The 20,280-nt window shown below is 35.7% G+C and overlaps 1 protein-coding gene across 1 annotated transcript in view; it reads right to left on the bottom strand.

Annotated features, from left to right (window-relative positions):
- LOC134658707 (cadherin-99C) overlaps positions 1-20,280 on the bottom strand; it is a 238,510-nt gene that overhangs the window by 108,723 nt on the left and 109,507 nt on the right. The window contains exon 2 of the mRNA XM_063514364.1: positions 14,550-14,592. The gene's annotated coding sequence lies outside the window, so the exon portion shown is untranslated. The remainder of the gene's footprint in view (positions 1-14,549; positions 14,593-20,280) is intronic.

Here is a 20,280-nt window from a genome sequence, read left to right as displayed (position 1 = left end):
TTATTACTATGACAGCACGAAAAAATATGAACAATTTGTGCTAAGATGCACAAATAATTATAAATTATATTCAACTTGTATAATACCTTAATGCAAGTCGAAGGAAAATGAAGTAAATACGAACGTTACGCTTGTATAATACCTTAATACAAGTGTAACCTTCGCAATAGGTTAATTACAGTTTATGAAAAACTGAGGCTTTTAGAAATAATTTACCCGTAGCTTTCAGTTTAGTAGAGTGTATTTAGTAACTTAAAATACACTGAAATTATATACTTAACGAATATGGTGTGCAAAAATGTTCCGTGAAAATTATGTCACAATATGACAGTTACAAAATACGAAATTTATTTGTAACGCATTTATAAGGTAGCGTGATGAATAATCCCACACGCTACGCGTAAATGAAATATGAAATAAAAATAACAGACAATAAAAATAAATTAGTTTACTGACCGTACTTTGAAATAGAATTATGACGGGAACATTTTTTTGAAAATTAAGAAACCGAAAGGAAATCCGAAATTATATTTTGTACCTACGCGATTCAGTGAGCAACAAGGTTATTATGTAATATTTTTAAAGGTAAATTTGGAAACCGGTTCAAAGGCCAAAAAATGGGGATGCGGAAAAACTTACATGCACTGGTTCTGCGTTTTCCTCCTTATAGAGTCTCCAGTCTCCACTGATTCGGCGGCACTTTATTTTGTTGTATGTATACTTAATTATAGGGATCCCTTTGGTTTCATTTTCTTCAACACACAATATTGAATCGAGTTTTATTTTACATGTATTGATGTGACATGTGACATTTTTTCTCTTTTTATTATCGCCTTGCCGTCTATATTGAAAACCCGACAAGGAGGTCAGAATTCATAGGTTAAGTATTTAATACGTGGCGCAAACACAGTTAAAGTTTGATTCCCGTTGATATTTCCTGCACTTAGATTAGGGTCTGCTTCTTTTCATTACATTGTTGTTCAAACTGTGTCAATCACAACATTCACAACGTTTCTATTATTTGGAAACGATTCTATTTTCAGAATTTTCTTGTAGAGAGGTACCGTAACGCGAACGTAAAGGAAAAATACCTGTATAGTGAGACCCCTACACATCTTATGTTACCTTTGAGAATAGCATATTATTTATCCATACGGAGGAAATATAAACAATATGTACCTTTGTACCTATATAAATAGTATCACTTAAACGCGAATACTTCAAAATAATTGAATTAAATATTCTATAGTTCGTTTTGTAGGGTTCCGTACCCAAATGGCAAAAAACGGAACCCTTATGGATTCGTCATGTCTGTCTGTCTGTCCGTCCGTATGTCACAGCCACTTTTTTCCGAAACTATAAGAACTATACTGTTGAAACTTGGTACGTAGATGTATTCTGTGAACCGCATTAAGATTTTCACACAAAAATAGAAAAAAAACAATAAATTTTGGGGGTTCCCCATACTTAGAACTGAAACTCAAAAAAAATTTTTTCATCAAACTCATACGTGTGGGGTATCTATGCATAGGGTCTTCAAAAATGATATTGAGGTTTCTAATATCATTTTTTTCTAAACTGAATAGTTTGCGCGAGAGACACTTCCAAAGTGGTAAAATGTGTGTCCCCCCCCCCCCCTGTAACTTCTAAAATAAGAGAATGATAAAACAAAAAAAAATATATGATGTACATTACCACGCAAACTTCCACCGAAAATTGGTTTGAACGAGATCTAGTAAGTAGTTTTTTTTTAATACGTCATATATCCCCTAAATACGGAACCCTTCATGGTCGAGTCCGACTCGCACTTGTTTAGCATTAGAAAGAAGGTAAGCGATTTTGACATGACTTTTAATTGAAAAACACTTTTAAAAAATCAATAACTATTACTTATGAAAGCAGAAGACTATAAAAGATCGTATTAGATTCATAATTGTTACATATTTACCGTAACTTATTTTTAAAATGTGTTTTTCAAATAAAAGACACATCAAGATTGTTTACCTTATTTCTAATGCTAAAAAAACGAACTATAGTGCTAAAATTGTTTTCGAACTGCGATATACAGGTATGTATAGGTACTTACTTTCAGTAAACCTTAAGGTTTTATTGGTGACAGAATCTTTATCTGCAACTCGACTCTACCAACGCAACTGTCCACTGTCAGCTCCGTCGAGGATTGCGAGAAAATTTTAAATGAGAACTAGTTTGAAATGTGGTTGTTGATTGTGTATTTAAAGCTGTGTTTATACGGCGACGTCGACAGCCATCCAAGACGTCTGGCAACTTGATATTTATGCTAAGAATATGGCATTTGTTATGGCATATTCACGATGAGTCACCGATAATTATATAAATATATAAATGAACTAGGAAATGGAAAACTAATAAAAGATCACTAGAAGGCTAGGCTTTAAAGGAGCTACAGGTATAGCTTAGCGGCGTCTGGTATTTTGGTCTTTGTTCCGATTTGAATAGGCGCCCAGTATTATAGCTGTAAAGTCGCACACCATAGATTATATTAATAGATTTTCTGTTTACCATCGTTTTAATTTATGAAGCTATGTAATCCTGGTGACAAAAACGACAATAGTATTTTATGTAACAGATTCTATTTTCACCTTTACTTGGAGAGTGTCAATAACAAATTTATCACAAAAAAAATGTAATTAAGCAATATCGGTGCACAATTTACAGAGGGGTTGCCCTCTACTGATTTAGATATTGATCTAAATACAACATTTTGCTCATAGAATAATCTTAACTTAGTTTACAAAAGGGCCCATATCAAGATTGAATTGATCCATTAGATATTTGATTAACCCATAGATATAGACCAGAGATATGCAAAACGGGACACGGTATCATTGAGCGGATAAGTCAGTTATTTACATTTACACGTCCACGTTGCGTGTGTTGGTCGGAGGTACAGTCCCGCACGGTTGTTGGTAGTTCGTTACTTAATAGTCAGTTGTTCTGAAAGCGAAGATCCGTATTCGCCACCGAATCTCACACGTTAAGAGGAAAGAGGATGACTGTTTTTCCATACAAACGTAGTCCCCATTTTCTCCCTGGATATTGACTTTATGGAAAACATTTCTACCCAATTTGTTGTATATTAACCATAGCTATGCCCCTTCGTTTGTCTTTTTTTTATTTTTTTATTACTCGTATTATAAAAGTTAGGACTGTTAGGAGTATTTATAAATTCGGATTGAATTTGCTTTTCGCTTCGCCTAACAAATGAAACGAACAAAGTAGATTACCTACATATTTAAACAATAAAACAAATTCAAGATTGCAACTGCAGTAAATCATTACTGTTAATTAGAACTAAATAGAAATTCACTGGTTTGAGACGATTACAAAAGGTGTCATTTTTAGGGTTCCGTACCCAAAGGGTAAAAACGGGACCCTATTACTAAGACTCCGCTTTCCGTCCGTCCATCCGTCCGTCCGTCCGTCCGTCCGTCCGTCTGTCACCAGGCTGTATCTCACAAACCGTGATAGCTAGACAGTTGAAATTTTCACAGATGATGTATTTCTGTTGCCGCTATAACAACAAATACTAAAAACAGAATTAAATAAAGATTTAAGTGGGGCTCCCATACAACAAACGTGATTTTTGACCGAAGTTAAGCAACGTCGGGCGGTGTCAGTACTTGGATGGGTGACCGTTTTTTTGCTTGTTTTGCTCTTTTTTTGTTGATGGTGCGGAACCCTCCGTGCGCGAGTCCGACTCGCACTTGGCCGGTTTTTAAGAAACACGAGTCTCTAATAAAATAACATTTCAAAAGATTCTTAGATAATCACCAAGACATTTTTGACAGCTCTTAATCAAGTTTGTTTTTTGTCGAGAGCCAATTACGTTACGTTTTAATACAGACACGATGGTGAATTCCATTACTGGTATCTTGTAGACAGCAAAAACAACGTAATCATTAAAATTAATTATTAGTGTTAAATATCAAATGAGGCATAAATCGTATAGAAAAATAAATAAAATACGAAAAAACGTAAATTATCAACGAAAGAAAAGGATACTTGCTGAAAAACTTAGTTCACGATTTTTATCATACATTATGTATGTATATGTACGTCATTTAGAAGTAAACAACACAGCGCGCAATACATGTAACAATACAAAGACAATAATTTCGAACTTAAATCAAGATGAATTTATCACGAGTAAATTGGAAGACAAACCAAGCAAAACAATTAAGACTGGAGACATGAAAACGTGACACAGCAGGTGAAGGCGCGTGAGATTTTCAGAATAGAGAGGAGACAGGGCTAAAGCTTTTGGAAGTTTCATTGCTAGACCTCACTTACCGCCAGTCACGTCCCCGATAGTGTGACGATGGGTCTTGCTCTAAACGTCGTAATTTCGAGCAATACCGTAATACTAGGGCGCCAGCTCGGTAGCGAAACGTGAGCGATAATTTAACGAGAACGGTACTTGAATATCTAGATCGTTTATGTATCGCTTATCGCGGATCGCCGCGGTTGGAATTTAAGGTCGTATCTTCGGCGACTGAGCCGCGATCTATGCAACGCATCAAAGGGCCTGATAGAGATATTTGCTTGGCAAATAACAATGCTCTGTACCATTAGGAGTAGCAAAGAACTCATGTTAAAGGTTCTATTTGTTGTTTGGTTCTATATGTAACGGTGTTTATACAAATAACAGAATTATCACGTTTGTTGTACGTGAAAGTTAATTAGGTATCGCTTACTGAATTTGCCCAACCTAAACCCTCATGAGCAACTTTCAAATTAGCGATGACGGTAATATTAAATATAAAAAAAAGCGGCCAAGTGCGAGTCGGACTCGCCCATGAAGGGTTCCGTATTTAGGCGATTTATGACGTAAAAAAAAAAACTACTTACTAGATCTCGTTCAAACCAATTTTCGGTGGAAGTTTACATGGTAATGTACATCATATATTTTTTTTAGTTTTATCATTCTCTTATTTTAGAAGTTACAGGGGGGGGACACACATTTTACCACTTTGGAAGTGTCTCTCGCGCAAACTATTCAGTTTAGAAAAAAATGATATTAGAAACCTCAATATCATTTTTGAAGACCTATCTATAGATACCCCATACGTATGGGTTTGACGAAAAAAACATTTTTGAGTTTCAGTTCGAAGTATGGGGAACCCCAAAAATTTATTGTTTTTTTTTCTATTTTTGTGTGAAAATCTTAATGCGGTTCACAGAATACATCTACTTACCAAGTTTCAACAGTATAGTTCTTATAGTTTCGGAGAAAAGTGGCTGTGACATACGGACGGACAGACAGACGGACAGACGGACAGACGGACAGACAGACAGACAGACATGACGAATCTATAAGGGTTCCGTTTTTTGCCATTTGGCTACGGAACCCTAAAAAGCGGCCAAGTGCGAGTCGGACTCGCCCATGAAGGGTTCCGTATTTAGGCGATTTATGACGTATTAAAAAAAAACTACTTACTAGATCGCGTTCAAACCAATTTTCGGTGGAAGTTTACATGGTAATGTACATCATATATTTTTTTTAGTTTTATCATTCTGTTATTTTAGAAGTTACAGGGGGGGGGGACACACATTTTACCACTTTGGAAGTGTCTCTCGCGCAAACTATTCAGTTTAGAAAAAAATGATATTAGAAACCTCAATATCATTTTTGAAGACCTATCCATAGATTGAGTTTCAGTTCTAAGTATAGGGAACCCCAAAAATTTATTGTTTTTTTTCTATTTTTGTGTGAAAATCTTAATGCGGTTCACAGAATACATCTACTTACCAAGTTTCAACAGTATAGTTCTTATAGTTTCGGAGAAAAGTGACTGTGACATACACGGACAGACGGACAGACAGACAGACAGACATGACGAATCTATAAGGGTTCCGTTTTTTGCCATTTGGCTACGGAACCCTAAAAAACAGGTTGAATACCTCTCCGAAAAATCGTAGCAGTAAACGAAATTAAATTGCACCCAAATATAATCACGGTTCAATAACACGACACTCGAAAAACAGTTACAGCTAAAATTAAATGCAACGAAAAAAGTTAATTACCATGAAGGCAAACAAACCGAGAGCATTGAACGTGGTATAAAAATGAGAATACAGGAGGCAGTTAACTCTTGTCAAGAACACAGACCAAATTCGGGGCCACCAAGGTGAGGCAGTTAAAAATGTAAAATATTTTGCCCCGCTCGCTTTGTCCTAGTGCGAATAGTTAGAAGTTTAAGCCTACCCATATATAGAGAATCGCATTAATCATTTTAGTAAGTAGTCAGGTCCAGAATCAAGCAAAACTAGTTTGCGGACAATTTCAGCAACCTGGCGTCGGTATCATATTTGCATTAGAATACTTTTTTTTTTTAGTTCGGCAGGTACTTATATAAAACTAGTTGTTGCCTGCGACTTCGTTCGCGTGGATTTTTTGTGATTGATTGTAATGCTACTTAAACATTATGCAGCTAAAATAGCAGTTGGGTTAATTGGACAACACATCATTTCGTCTGTAACAGTGTCTTTGTACGAAGTTTAAAATTTCTCGCTTAAAAAAATTACACACACTACGTTCTTTTATATTACATGTCATAAATGTAACCTGATGTGCAAATTTGAACTTTCTAGCTTTTGTAATTTTGGCTCAGCATTGAAGAGTCAGTCAGTCATGATTAAACATTATATATATTCTTTTACATACAAATTTTATCTGGCTTGGTACATTATGATAATTAGGATTTAAATGTTTTTGTTGTAATTTTACTTATATAATTATCATCTTAACTGAATCTCAGTTATTAGTTACGAACCCATTACGAACCCGATTGAGCTTTATTGCGCCAATTACATTCTAGCTAAAAAGAAACCGATCTTATGAGAAATCTTATTAAAGACATGTTTCATATTAACCATTACGTCACTCTAATTTTGAGTAGCAAATTAAGTAGTATGCGCAGTACGCCATTGCATTATTCTTCCAAATACAATTTAGATTGATATCCGCGAAGAAAGTTGTGTAACGCGACTCCATTGAGGGCTATTACGTCGGATTTTCACGTCAATTACACGAGCCGTGCAATTATTGATGTGTATCGATAAATCATTGTAACATTAGCCGATGATTTTAATTTGAAATTTCAATGCCCGCGGCACATGTCGTCATAGCTTTTGGTAGCATTTGTTTAAAAACGTTTCAGTTTAACTTCGCAACTTGGAAGAACACAAATCGACCTGAAATTAGTTCTGATCGTTCCGTATTGTGGCTGAAAATGTAGAGTAATTAATCCATACACGTAATATGAATACCGGCACCAAATTTGTTTCCAAAAACAAATCTACTGTAGCCATGAGTAATTAAAAAACAGTTACCTACGCCAAGCGTCGATTATAATTACTTAAAAGTTATGTCCCAATTTTTTAACTACGGGAGTCATAAGGTCGAACGATACCGTAAATCGATTAAAGCGGCACAGTTTCAACCCTAAACTAACAAGGATTTTGTTTAAACTTACAGAATTTCAAACACGCCAATTACTTTAATAACCGGAACGATACAACGACAAATAAGGAATCTTTGGATCAGGTATTTAAAACACGAACGCATGATACTTTTAAAGCAGGACCAAAAGCAGATAAATGTAAATAAGCGAACCGTTAGTTGGTACAGTATACATAAGATTGCCTCCCTAGAGATCCCCCATGCTGAAAGACGGGTACCACCTACCGACACCTACGTACCTATTAGACAGTTCTATCAGCCATATTCGAACTTTAAGATACGTCAAATATAAGATATTGAAACGATATAGATCGGATATTTCAGTGTCAAACAAGTGTCAAAATTGACGTTTTTGTTTGAAGAACTGTCACTTTTGACACTTGTTTGACACTGACATATCCAATCCATATCGTTTCGATATCTAATATTTGACGTATCTCGAAGTTCGAATATGGCTGTATGACTTAAGCCGCATCATTCTGTGGCGTCTAAAAAAGTGCTACTACTATTTAACTTGAAGAATTTAAATTGTAAGTTTATTCCGAAGTATTCCGAACCATTGTAATAAAAGTTTCATTTTCATTCCACTCTTCGTACGATACGACGTACGAAGTGCATGGTGAGCGGAGCGCGTTTTGTGCATCAATCTTGTGGAAGGAAATCTGCTGTAAGATCGGTGCGGAGGCAGGATATAGAGCAATCTACGTACAATTGATGATACAGTACGCGGCACTGACATAGACAAAAGGACGGTAGTCCTAACAAATACATGCTGCTTGTTACATGGGCGGACGCGGGGCCTAAGAACTAAACCGTTACTGTTTGTGAATTGTGATGTTTGTCGCATTCTATTTATGAGAGAGAATACACACACTCTACACTACATACAGTATGGGGTTCTTCAAGTAAGGAGTGTACAGGTTTTTAATGGGTCGGCAACGCGCATGCAACACCCCTGGAGTTGCAGGCGTCCATAGGCTAGGGTCACCGCTTGCCATCAGGTGGGCAGTATGCATGTTTTCCACCGACGTGGAATAAATAAAATAAAATTCTGAAGTAATAGGTGTGTGCTTCATCGGTGTGTACTTAATAAACAAAACACTGATGCCAAATAAATAAAAACTGATTATTTCGTGAACGTAGCAGTTCGTTTGAATAATATCTGTTTTAATTCAAGGTTTAATCTTCAACGGTACCTACTTTTTAGGGTTCCGTAGCCAAATGGCAAAAAACGGAACCCTTACGGATTCGTCATGTCTGTCTGTCTGTCTGTCTGTCCGTGTATGTCACAGCCACTTTTTTCCGAAACTATAAGAACTACACTGTTGAAACTTGGTAAGTAGATGTATTCTGTGAACCGCATTAAGATTTTCACACAAAAATAGAAAAAAAAAACCGGCCAAGTGCGAGTCGGACTCGCGCACGGAGGGTTCCGCACCATCAACAAAAAATAGAGCAAAACAAGCAAAAAAACGGTCACCCATACAAGTACTGACCCCGCCCGACGTTGCTTAACTTCGGTCAAAAATCACGTTTGTTGTATGGGAGCCCCACTTAAATCTTTATTTTATTCTGTTTTTAGTATTTGTTGTTATAGCGGCAACAGAAATACATCATCTGTGAGAATTTCAACTGTCTAGCTATCACGGTTCGTGAGATACAGCCTGGTGACAGACGGACGGACGGACAGCGGAGTCTTAGTAATAGGGTCCCGTTTTTACCCTTTGGGTACGGAACCCTAAAAACAATAAAGGTTCACCATACTTAGAACTGAAAATCAATATTTTTTTTTTATCAGACCCATACGTGTTAGGATCTATGGATATGTCTTCAAAAATGATTATTGAGGTTTCTAATATCACTTTTTTCTAAACTGAATAGTTTGCACGAGAGACACTTCCAAAGTGGTAAAATGGTGAGCGTCAGGATGACAGGACCATGATGGCTATTTATAACGAGTGTTACTCCAAGATTTAGTACCTATTTAGTACTATTTGGTACCTGACATCAAATATTTAGTACCTCAATAGAAATCGAGAAATATTGAAAACAAAGTGGCCAGCCATTCTGACGTCAGGTTGACAGGACCAAGTCCAGTTCCCCTATTTGTAGGCGTTATATCGAATCCATCTTTTGACAAAGATTTAGTACCTAATTAGTACCTTTCATAATTATTCTTCTTATTTAATTTCGACTTAACGTAAAAAAGTTACAGCTAGAATAAACTTTGTATGTGCACAGTGGTGCAGCCAGCCAGCTAGTCAATGTGAACCGGGCCTAAAAGTTTGTTCAAAAGTTAATATTTTTGACTACAACATTTACTTTACGTTGTTTGGCCAATCCAAAATGAACCACGAGCGTAGTGAGTGGTTTGAAAGTGTAAACTTGAGCATTGCGAGGGTTTCAAGCCATTGCGGTTTAAACAATTTTTCTACCGAGTGACACACAACATTTTGAGCACACCAGCTTGAGGGGAATACTCACTTAAAATTAAAAATCATCACTCGAATTTATTACATACATACATACATATAATCACGCCTATTTCCCGGAGGGGTAGGCAGAGACCACGGATTTCCATTAAACGGTCGCGGTGCGGTGCACTCTCTCGCTCACTTTCATGAAAAATCACAAAATTGAATACTTTTTACTACAATTTTACCCACAATCAATTTTTCTGAGCACATGTGAAAGAAAATTATATCATACAAATTAAATAAATCCCAAAACCGCAACTAAATACTATATTTAACCTCTTATGCCACTTTAAACTTACATAACAATAACGGTATTTGCGAAAAGAAACACGTACATTTAAGAAAAGGTACCTTATGAAAATAAATTTAATAATACATCACTACAAAACATCAATTACATTGAAGTTTATTTTTTATGAATTAATAATATTAATTTAAATTAAAAAAAAATCAGTATATATTAATTTTTTTTTACATTAAACTGCTTCAAATTTAATTAGTTCCTCGTCATAATAATCTTAAAAAATATCAATAACCTATGTAAAGAAAAGGTACCTTGTGGTTAAGTTACATGATGAGGCATGATGATAATGGAACAGTTAAGATAAACTAATCTTATTTTGGGGTTAACATAGTATATATCGTCTATTTCTTATCAATAATATATTTTGGTTGCCATAGAAGACAAGCGGCTTTGAGGTTGGATGACTTATAGCAATGCGTCGGATGTTGGAATTTTTCAGCAAAGCAATGGCAGATTTATTGCACCAAATGAAGATTATTCTAGTTAAAAAAGACTTGACGAGAGTAACTTTGATATAATAGCAGGCTACATAGATTTGTAATGTAGGTCCGATGTACGGTTATACTTAATAGGTATTGGCTAGGCCCCCCCGACCAGAACTGAAATTATCAAATTAGTTTTTCAGAATGCTAATACAGTTCTTTACCAAACTTCTTTTCCCGTATTGCCTAGGTATTTTTGGAATTTTCAGTCACTCCTCCATAAGCTACCTTTTCTACTAAACTTTGAGAAGACATTTTATTTATTTTATTTGTATTTCTTACTAACTTAGTTATTAAGCCACATTGTACTAACAAACTATAAATGTAACGTCTGAAAATAAATGATTTCAATTCAATTCAATTACTATAATTTATAATTTATAACAAAAATAAAAATATGTAAACAAACGTTAAGCATTAAGGTTTCAGATCACATAATAATAAAAAATAGCATTATCGATATTAAACTTTCGTGAGACATATTTTAAACTGTTTATACGACAACGGTTTCACTCACTTGAATTTTTAGTTTAAAATAGCATTACTTCAACTTTTTACAAAACATTTAATATCTCCGAAACTAGAAAGCCTCATAAGGTACCTTATCCCGTGGAACGTTACAAATTGACTTTAAGTGATGATTTTCAATTTTAAGTGAGTATTCCCCTCAAGTTGGTATGGTCAAAAATGTTGTAGAAACGTTGTTTAAACCTCATGCCTTGAAATCCTCGCAATGCTCAAGATTCCACTTTCAAACCACTCACTACGCTCGTGGTTCATTTTGGATTGACCAAACAACGTAAAGTAAATGTTGTAGTCAAAAATATTAACTTTTGAACAAACTTTTAGGCCCGGTTCACATTGACTGGCTGCACCACTGTGCACATACAAAGTTTATTCTAGCTGTAACTTTTTTACGTTAAGTCGAAATTAAATAAGAAGAATAATTATGAAAGGTACTAATTAGGTACTAAATCTTTGTCAAAAGATGGATTCGATATAACGCCTACAAATAGGGGAACTGGACTTGGTCCTGTCAACCTGACGTCAGAATGGCTGGCCACTTTGTTTTCAATATTTCTCGATTTCTATTGAGGTACTAAATATTTGATGTCAGGTACCAAATAGTACTAAATAGGTACTAAATCTTGGAGTAACACTCGTTATAAATAGCCATCATGGTCCTGTCATCCTGACCCTCACGGTAAAATGTGTGTCCCACCCCCGTAACTTCTAAAATAAGAGAATGATAAAACTAAAAAAAAATATATGATGTACATTACCATGCAAACTTCCACAGAAAATTGGTTTGAACGAGATCTAGTAAGTAGTTTTTTTTTAATACGTCATAAATCCCCTAAATACGGAACCCTTCATGCGGCGTGTCCGAATCGCACTTGGCCGCTTTTTATATATAGGCAATATTTAGATTAATGATTGAAAAATTCTTGTCTAATTTAAAACGAAAACTGAAAATATGATATATGTAAGTAGAAAAATTGTTTTAAAATAATCGGTTTCCCGTTGCATTATTTATTACAATTGGCAGCAATCAGCTTTTTTATCTGATGCCGCGTTATCACTCCGCAACGAGGGCAAGCTACCGTTACCCTGAGAGCCTGCAGATGTAAACACACGAATTGTCTGTGCGGATTAAACGATTTCTATTCATTGTGAATATTTGCTCTTCAAGTACCTAATAGCATGAATAAAACTAAATACGTTGGTATATTTCAATCACTAATCGGGGTACCGACCGCAAGCAACGTTGCACGTTGCGTTGGATATGGACGATGCCACTGTTAAATACCTCGTTAAAATGCGTTGCTGCCGCGATTAGAAGACTGAATCTGTCACTCGATTTATCATGGAAATTGACAGTGATATCACCCATATCCCCCGCTGCATAGTTGCACTCTGAAGCAGTAACGCAGCTGCAGTCGCAATCCGAATGACACCTTTGTAGTAGTTAACTTAAGTTCCTTTAAACCTTTCGACGTGACAAAGCATGTTTTTATGAATTTGAGAGGCTTGAAATTAAACATGTGTATGTACAATATATCTGACTATCTGTCGCGCTTCAAAATAGCTTAGGAATTTATTATCAGTGCAGTGATAGAATTTGTCATACTATAAAATGAACTAATATATTTGCAAATAATTGTGATGTGACTTCTTCTACTACTGCCCGTTTGATCAATTGAAGATAGACTAAGTAGAATGTAGTTCCAAACAAAACAAGGAAAATTTTAGAACCCATAACCGATAAAGCTGGAACTACCAGGGCGTTTAACACGTCTACTTGTTTTTTTTTTTGTTTTACATGGAAGTAGGCGCTTGTAAATTACCACATTTACTTGCGCAGCAGTCGGTCAATCAATCCGTTGCGCAATGTTAACTTACAGCTTATATTAAGCAAATGGTTTAAGAGTAAACGTAGACGCGCATGTAACCACGGCCCGTTTTTACGTTGGCGTCTCATAGTCGAACTGTGATCTTTGACTTGTTTTGGCCCGTGATGGATTGCACGCCAGTGTAATATAATATTCTAATCGGTAATTTAAAGATATGTTTTGCTTCGCATTGTAATTCAAATGTTAAGACATCGAAGTAATGACGTGTATACATAAGTGAAGTGAAGGATACAATAGTTTGATGTCATGAGAATTTTATACGAGTATCTTAGAACTTAATTTCATGTAGGTATGACCAGATAAAGCTGACATCAAACTAGTGGGACTAAAGTCAGTTAGAAAACATTAGCATTTAAGCAAAACGCCAGCACAGATCTTACTGCCATGTTTGCATACATTTGTATACCCTTATACGTAAACAAACTAACCGTACCAATGACTGGTAGTTTACAGTTACATTCAGATCAGCGGTATTTGAGAATTCCGCAACTGCACATTGACGCCACTTTGTATTAGAAATTCCGCCGACGTAACTATATGCTGCCGTAACCAATTGATCTACTATATCCAGTCCACTCTGTAGACTTTGAAACAAAACGTATCGTTAACAAAGCCAACGGGCACAATTTGTAACACCTACTGTAACTGGGAAGAAACAGCGACTTTATAACTCGAATTAGCTACTTGTTTGTGTGCATTTTCAATTGAATTTTACTTACTGTATTCCTGCCGGCAATAAGGTTGGTGCAAATTATTCTGTTGTTAGTGCAAATAAATTACACAGCCACTAACATACACTAAACTCTTAGATAGCTTAGTTTAGGATGATGACCTGATGGCATACATTTTGGCAATATTTCATATGTGAAAATATTGCATTATTTATTATTGATATTAACGATCAGACTGTGTGTTGTCCAGTAAACGAATGCATATTATGTATGTCTTATAGACAAGCGGGAAACTCGGATTCACGACGTATACCGCTTGTATTTGACATTCCAATCTATCGATGTAAACTTACGATCGGCGTACGTCAACATTCACGACTGCGTTAGACCATAAAGCAATCTGTGACTCGTTGAATAACTTTTGCAGACCCTTATGTGGTAGCTGGGCTTATTTTAAATCATCGTCATTGCACTGTCAAGCCGCGACAAAATAATTTAATGACTTTATTTTGTCACAGACGAAGCGTAGGTAGTCCAATTCCTTAAGCTTTCGATTCGGTGCCGCACGCGCGCTTTTGAAATTGGGCATTCATCCACTAAAGTAAGGTAGTGGATTAGATGCCAGTGGGTCTACCCATTATGTTATTATGACAAATTACAAAGAGTTCAGTTACAAAATACGTTTTGACAAACTCACCTAAATAGTGCGCCGTATCATAATCGTACCACCATCTTGGAATCTGTAAACAAATCAATTACAAACGTTAAAATATGTAAACAATATTGAAAAAACTAAGAAATGTTTATTTTATTACATTTTCGTCAACAAAAAAACACTGTCTGTTTCAGTTATAGACAATACTTCAGAAATATCCATAACAGCAAAACAACAATAATAAAAAGGATCATAAATTAAAATGTTTTGATAAATTCATAGCGAATGTAACGATAAGTGACAAGTTTTAATGCCAATAATCGGAAAAACTATTACTCAAATATGAACAGGCAAATAATCAAGGAAAATTAAGCAAGCATTCATAATACATGACGTGAGCAAGCTTCGTGCTTCCTTTATTTTGCTAAGTAAACGCTGCCAAGATAATAATAGTGAAATAATGACAATTCCGTGCTGTGTGTAAAATATACAATTAGGCATTCGTGGGAACTAGTATTTGTAATTATTCTTAAGGGAGCCTAACGGAGGTGAGGTCGAATGTCTGCATGTAAATACATAGGTGGACCTACGTAACGGTAGAGCAAAAAACGCAGTGATTGTGATGACAATTATAACGACTGAAATACTTTATCCGAAACCAGTCCTAGGTAAGGATATTATCGCCAATCAAAGATTAGAACTACTACCCGAAAACAAAACGAAAGCGATATGTTAGGTAAGCTTTATACGTCGATGATTATCGCTGTCACAAGTCACCCTAGAACCTAAATGGTCGCGTACTGTGCGGTTTAAGAGGAATTTCCTCCCGCGGACGCTCCGGCTGTGGAATGAGCTCCCTTCCGAGGTTTTCCCGAGGGTCTACAGTATGGGGTTCTTCAAAAAACCGGCCAAGTGCGAGTCGGACTCGCGCACGGAGGGTTCCTTTAAGCACGTATGTACTAGAAAAATACTTTATTTTTCCCTGGTGAGAAGCGTTCTAGAGTACTGCTCACAGGTATGGTCACCCGTCTACGAAGTCCATAAGAGCCGTATAGAAAAAATACAAAGACGCTTCTTGGCTCACTTAGGGTTTGTATCGCGTAATGGACATAAACTACGGTCGTATCAACAGCGTCTTAAGTTCTTCCATGTTTCAACGCTAAACAGTAGAAGAAAAATGCTTGATCTAACGTTTTTCTACAAACTAATAAACCATAAAGGAGTGGATTGTCCTGAACTGCTTGCAAAGGTTAAGTTTGCCGTTCCTTCGAGATTGCCGCGCCCTGGTGTATACAAACTGTTCAAAGATAGGTTAAGAAAATCAAACCTGGGGCGCAACTCTCCGCTATCAAGATGTTATCAAACTTACAACCATCTCCCGAACTCATTGGAAGTTGATATACATGGCAACAGCTTCATAGATTTTAAAAGAAAAGTGCTGAAGTATTTCAGCTCCCAGGACTGCGAGAGACGGTAATGTGCATGTTAGGTTTAGTCTACAACAATTTTATTGTATCTTCATCTCCCTGCGTATTTTCATCATAATATTGTCTTTCCTCCTATTTAAATTATGTTAATGTTAATGATATTATGTTATTATGTTATTTTGTCACTTTTCTGTTGCATAGTGCAAATTAATACTCACAATTTCCTTATATTCTTTTGAAATCTGTTAAATATTAATTTTAATTATTATTATTTTAATTATATTTATTATTAGCTTAAGTCTAAATGTCCTAATGCACTTATATTGTATGTCCTAAGATTTTGGAACAAGCTGTGGTTACCTATAATTAGACAAGCATCCACCCTAAATGTTATGTAAGCTACAAATACATAAAATAAATAAAATCCCAAATAAATAAAATAAAAATAAAAAACTACGCATGAGTCGACTTCGCCTTTTTAGTTTTTACTTGCATTAGTGAAAGAGGTTGGGGGTCAGCTGTTACAAAAGAAAACATAGTTAACTAATTACAAAAAAATATATAGGTAGGTAAGAATTTCATGGCTTTTTTTTATGCAAGATTGCAGCAATGCAAGTTCAAAGAAAACACATGTTTATTTTGAGCAATAAATAAAAGGGTAGGGTACTATCTTAGTAAGTAATTACCAAGATTCTTCCTGACTAACAAAAAAACACAAAGAAATTACACCATGGATAGCACAAGAAGCTACGAGTATAATCTAATGACTAATCGATACAATTTTACAAAGGTTTTAATTTTCATACAATGACCTAGGTAAGCAGGCTTGCATTACGAAACTTTTTATTATTTTGCTCTGTACGATTGTGGACAGCAAACCGCAGTTTTCAGAGCGTCTCGTTCTCACAGGGCTCTATAACGCTACTTGTTGTAACACATGAATGAGAAATAACCCGTATTACGTTTACTTAAACTTCCTTTTCTAATAACTGTTCTTAATGATGAAATGCAGGGATGCTGCTGGATTAAATATAAACTGTAACAAAAGGCTATAAAGTTAATTATTGAATGATGCTAATATAGTAAATAAGATGCTTTGTTTAGATACGCGCTATTGCTTGGCGTGATCAGGTTTCCTCGGCGCAATAGATCTTACATTTCACATAATTAGTGAAATACTGAGACAAAGTTAAGATTCGTATTAAATTAAATGTCGTTAAAGAATACGGTAATATCAAATTTCTATAAGAATGTAAGAAAATGTGTCAGTCAAGAATCACTCAATCGTCTTAGCGAGTATTAATACAATTTTAGAACGAGTAATAACCATAACTCTACCACAAAACTCCTACATTATGCCTTTAAATCACCACAAATGATTGGTTCCAACGGTCCAATGCATAATTAAACCCGAAAACGATAGTCAACCGATTAGAGCTAAGGGGAAATGGCCAATCTCCCAACACTGATATAGAAATAGCTCGAGTCAGTGACCGCTGATCACAACGTGATGACACTGATGACCATGTAATATGACAAAGATAGAATGACTGTTTAAAGTACTGACCAATTATTTACTCGTATATTTGTAAATTACATTTTCCGAAACTTACAGAAACGTTTTCGTATTATAATTACAGATGTGTAAAATTAGCAGACTAATCCCCCTTTATGAATTGTTGTTTTATTGTATAGCGCGAGGTCTATTATATTATAACTCAATAGAGCCACTAGTAATCATAGTTAATTAGTTAATTGAATTATCAGACAATCAAACATTTTGATCGTTTATAAACTTTTTGCCTGAATTTAGCTAGAGTATTCTTGAACTCTCGTTAGTCTTGTTTAACTTCTCGTGCAGACTTCAAGAAAGTATGTACCTAATACATATACATTATATATATATATATATATATATATATATATATATATATATATATATATATATATATAATATATATATATATATATATAGGTCTTTGCTTGTGGATGAATGCTTCTTATATTAATGTATTTAAACCAATAACTAGGTACACGATGGTGTGAGGCAGCAGAAATCAATAGTTAAAAATCATTAGGTACGCCGGTATCAATAAAACATCAAGTGTGCCGTTCCGTTATCCGCACAAAAACCTGTAGTGGGTCAATAGCACAAGACAAAACACGAGACGTGTCTCCGCTTATTGGGACAAAGCTTAACTCTATTTTTAGAGTTCCGTGAAAATACCCTTTTACGTGTAGAGTTCGCATTTCTATTCGCTCGCTGGATTTTCAGAGGGTGCCGTTCCTGCCTGCAACTAAAGTAAAAGTTTATGTCTTGAGACTTAGGTCGCGCAGTCCGAGAAACTTCTACGAGTATACGTTGGTATTGGTATGTTTCTATTTCAACTGTTTTTTCAGAAGCATATTACAAGTTTTGTGTTAAAGTTACGAAACCGTCATTTATTAGACGCAATAAAAGACTTGTCAAAAACACCACACTTGGCCATTTACGGGCCAAATCAAAACGTAAAACTTTAGACAAACCACGGGCGGTAATTCGTAAAGCCCCAGATCGCATATTTATGGCCTTCACCTTCGGTTCGGGCCACAAACACCTGCGATCTGTATGCTGCGATCTGCGATGTAATGTACTATAACAATCTCGATGAGGACATAACGTTTACAAATCAAATATCTCGAGTGACATGAAATTTGCAATAATATTATTCATATTAGGCTTAAATAAGCAATAAAGTCGCTGAGACAGTAATAAATATTGCATTTGTTCCCGACAAATCCGTCACAGTGTTTTGTTCCCGCTCACGCTTTCTGTGAAATGAAACCGGGCCAGGTTATACCGGACCGGTCCTTAGGGCTCCGCGCAACTGTATAGTTGGCTGGTGTAAGTATCAAACTGTCTACTTGTAACTTGGAAACATATTTAGGGATATATCGGTTTTAGCGTATGCGAAATGCTTGAGTGGGCGAAGCTAGTCTTGGTTAGGATGGGTCATTTCAAGAGTATAAATCCCTATTGTATGAAAAAAAGATTGCTTGCTTCGGATGATTTATTCTGTCCTGTAGTGTGTCGAGGTGCCAAAACTGTCGGTAGTCACGAATTTTTGAAGATGTATTGGCTAAGACGCTGATTTTTTCTACTCAGTTTTATGGATGATATCTTGCCACTGCTGACTTACCATATAATTATAAAACAAAATAAAACCATTTCAACGAAACCTACAACAAGAGAGTAGACAAGTGATGCATCATAGAAATAAATCAACTGTCGTACAGAATAAAACATTGCTTAGCTCTTAAAATAAATACTGAAATCAATATGGGAAACGAAAATTAGATGTTATGAGAGTGTAAATGACTTGTACCAACTGAATACAGTGATACTGTTATGCGCCGACGCCGCCAGTTGGGTGGGCTCACGACGTCATCCGAACGAGTCACGGAGATTGACGACTACCTGCCGGACATTGCAGGCTGCCTGTGTGACGTGAATTTCCGTCATGAGGGATGTTGGAGCGTCTAATGATAATTGTTCTGCGGTTGACTCGGGTTGTAACGGAAAAACTTAGTCAGGAATGTCCTTTTACAGAGAAACATCGTCCGTGATGGTGGAGCGATGGTGTTTACAACAAAATGTAGCAAATGCTACGACTATGTCTGCTTGTTTCATATTTATAATATTTACATACTCTAATCTAATAGCATTTATAGCTTTGCGATATTTTAGCAAAGCAACATCATTTTTACACGACTGCCCAAAAAAAAGAGTGTATTGTTTTCAGCGTTCATGTTTGTATGTATGTGAGTTTCTTTATTCCACGATAACTTCAGAATGCCTTAACCGATTTAGATGTATGATATATCATTAGAATCCTTACGTCATCCCGGGTGACATAGGCTATGTGACGTCATTACAAAATCAATATGGCGGACTTAATACGCCATATTACGCAACCTTAAGAAAAAAATATCTTGCAAACCTATCGAGTAGGGTATCAAAATGTAGAGCTTTGAAAGACGAGTAATAATATACATATATGCAACATGTGGGTTTATGTCTAATTTTGAGAAAGTAAGAATTTTCAAAATATGTTAAGAAAAGCAAATCCCATGAAACCAAATATTATTATTGAATCGGATATTAAAAGGAAGGTTTTGACCGCCGATCATAAAAAAAAACATAATATAGTACATATTACATTATACTACTTCAAAATTGCGCTAATGGAATCGAAATGTGTACAAATAACTTATATTTATTAATCGATACGATTGTAGAGTCCGTCTAAGCTAACTCTGCACCGACTTTGATAGAAAAAAGTGTGAAAGTGTCATTAATAACCTAT

Source organism: Cydia amplana, chromosome 2 (genome assembly GCF_948474715.1).
Source record: "Cydia amplana chromosome 2, ilCydAmpl1.1, whole genome shotgun sequence".
NCBI lineage: Eukaryota > Metazoa > Arthropoda > Insecta > Lepidoptera > Tortricidae > Cydia > Cydia amplana.
This window is presented reverse-complemented; position numbering and strand designations above follow the sequence as displayed.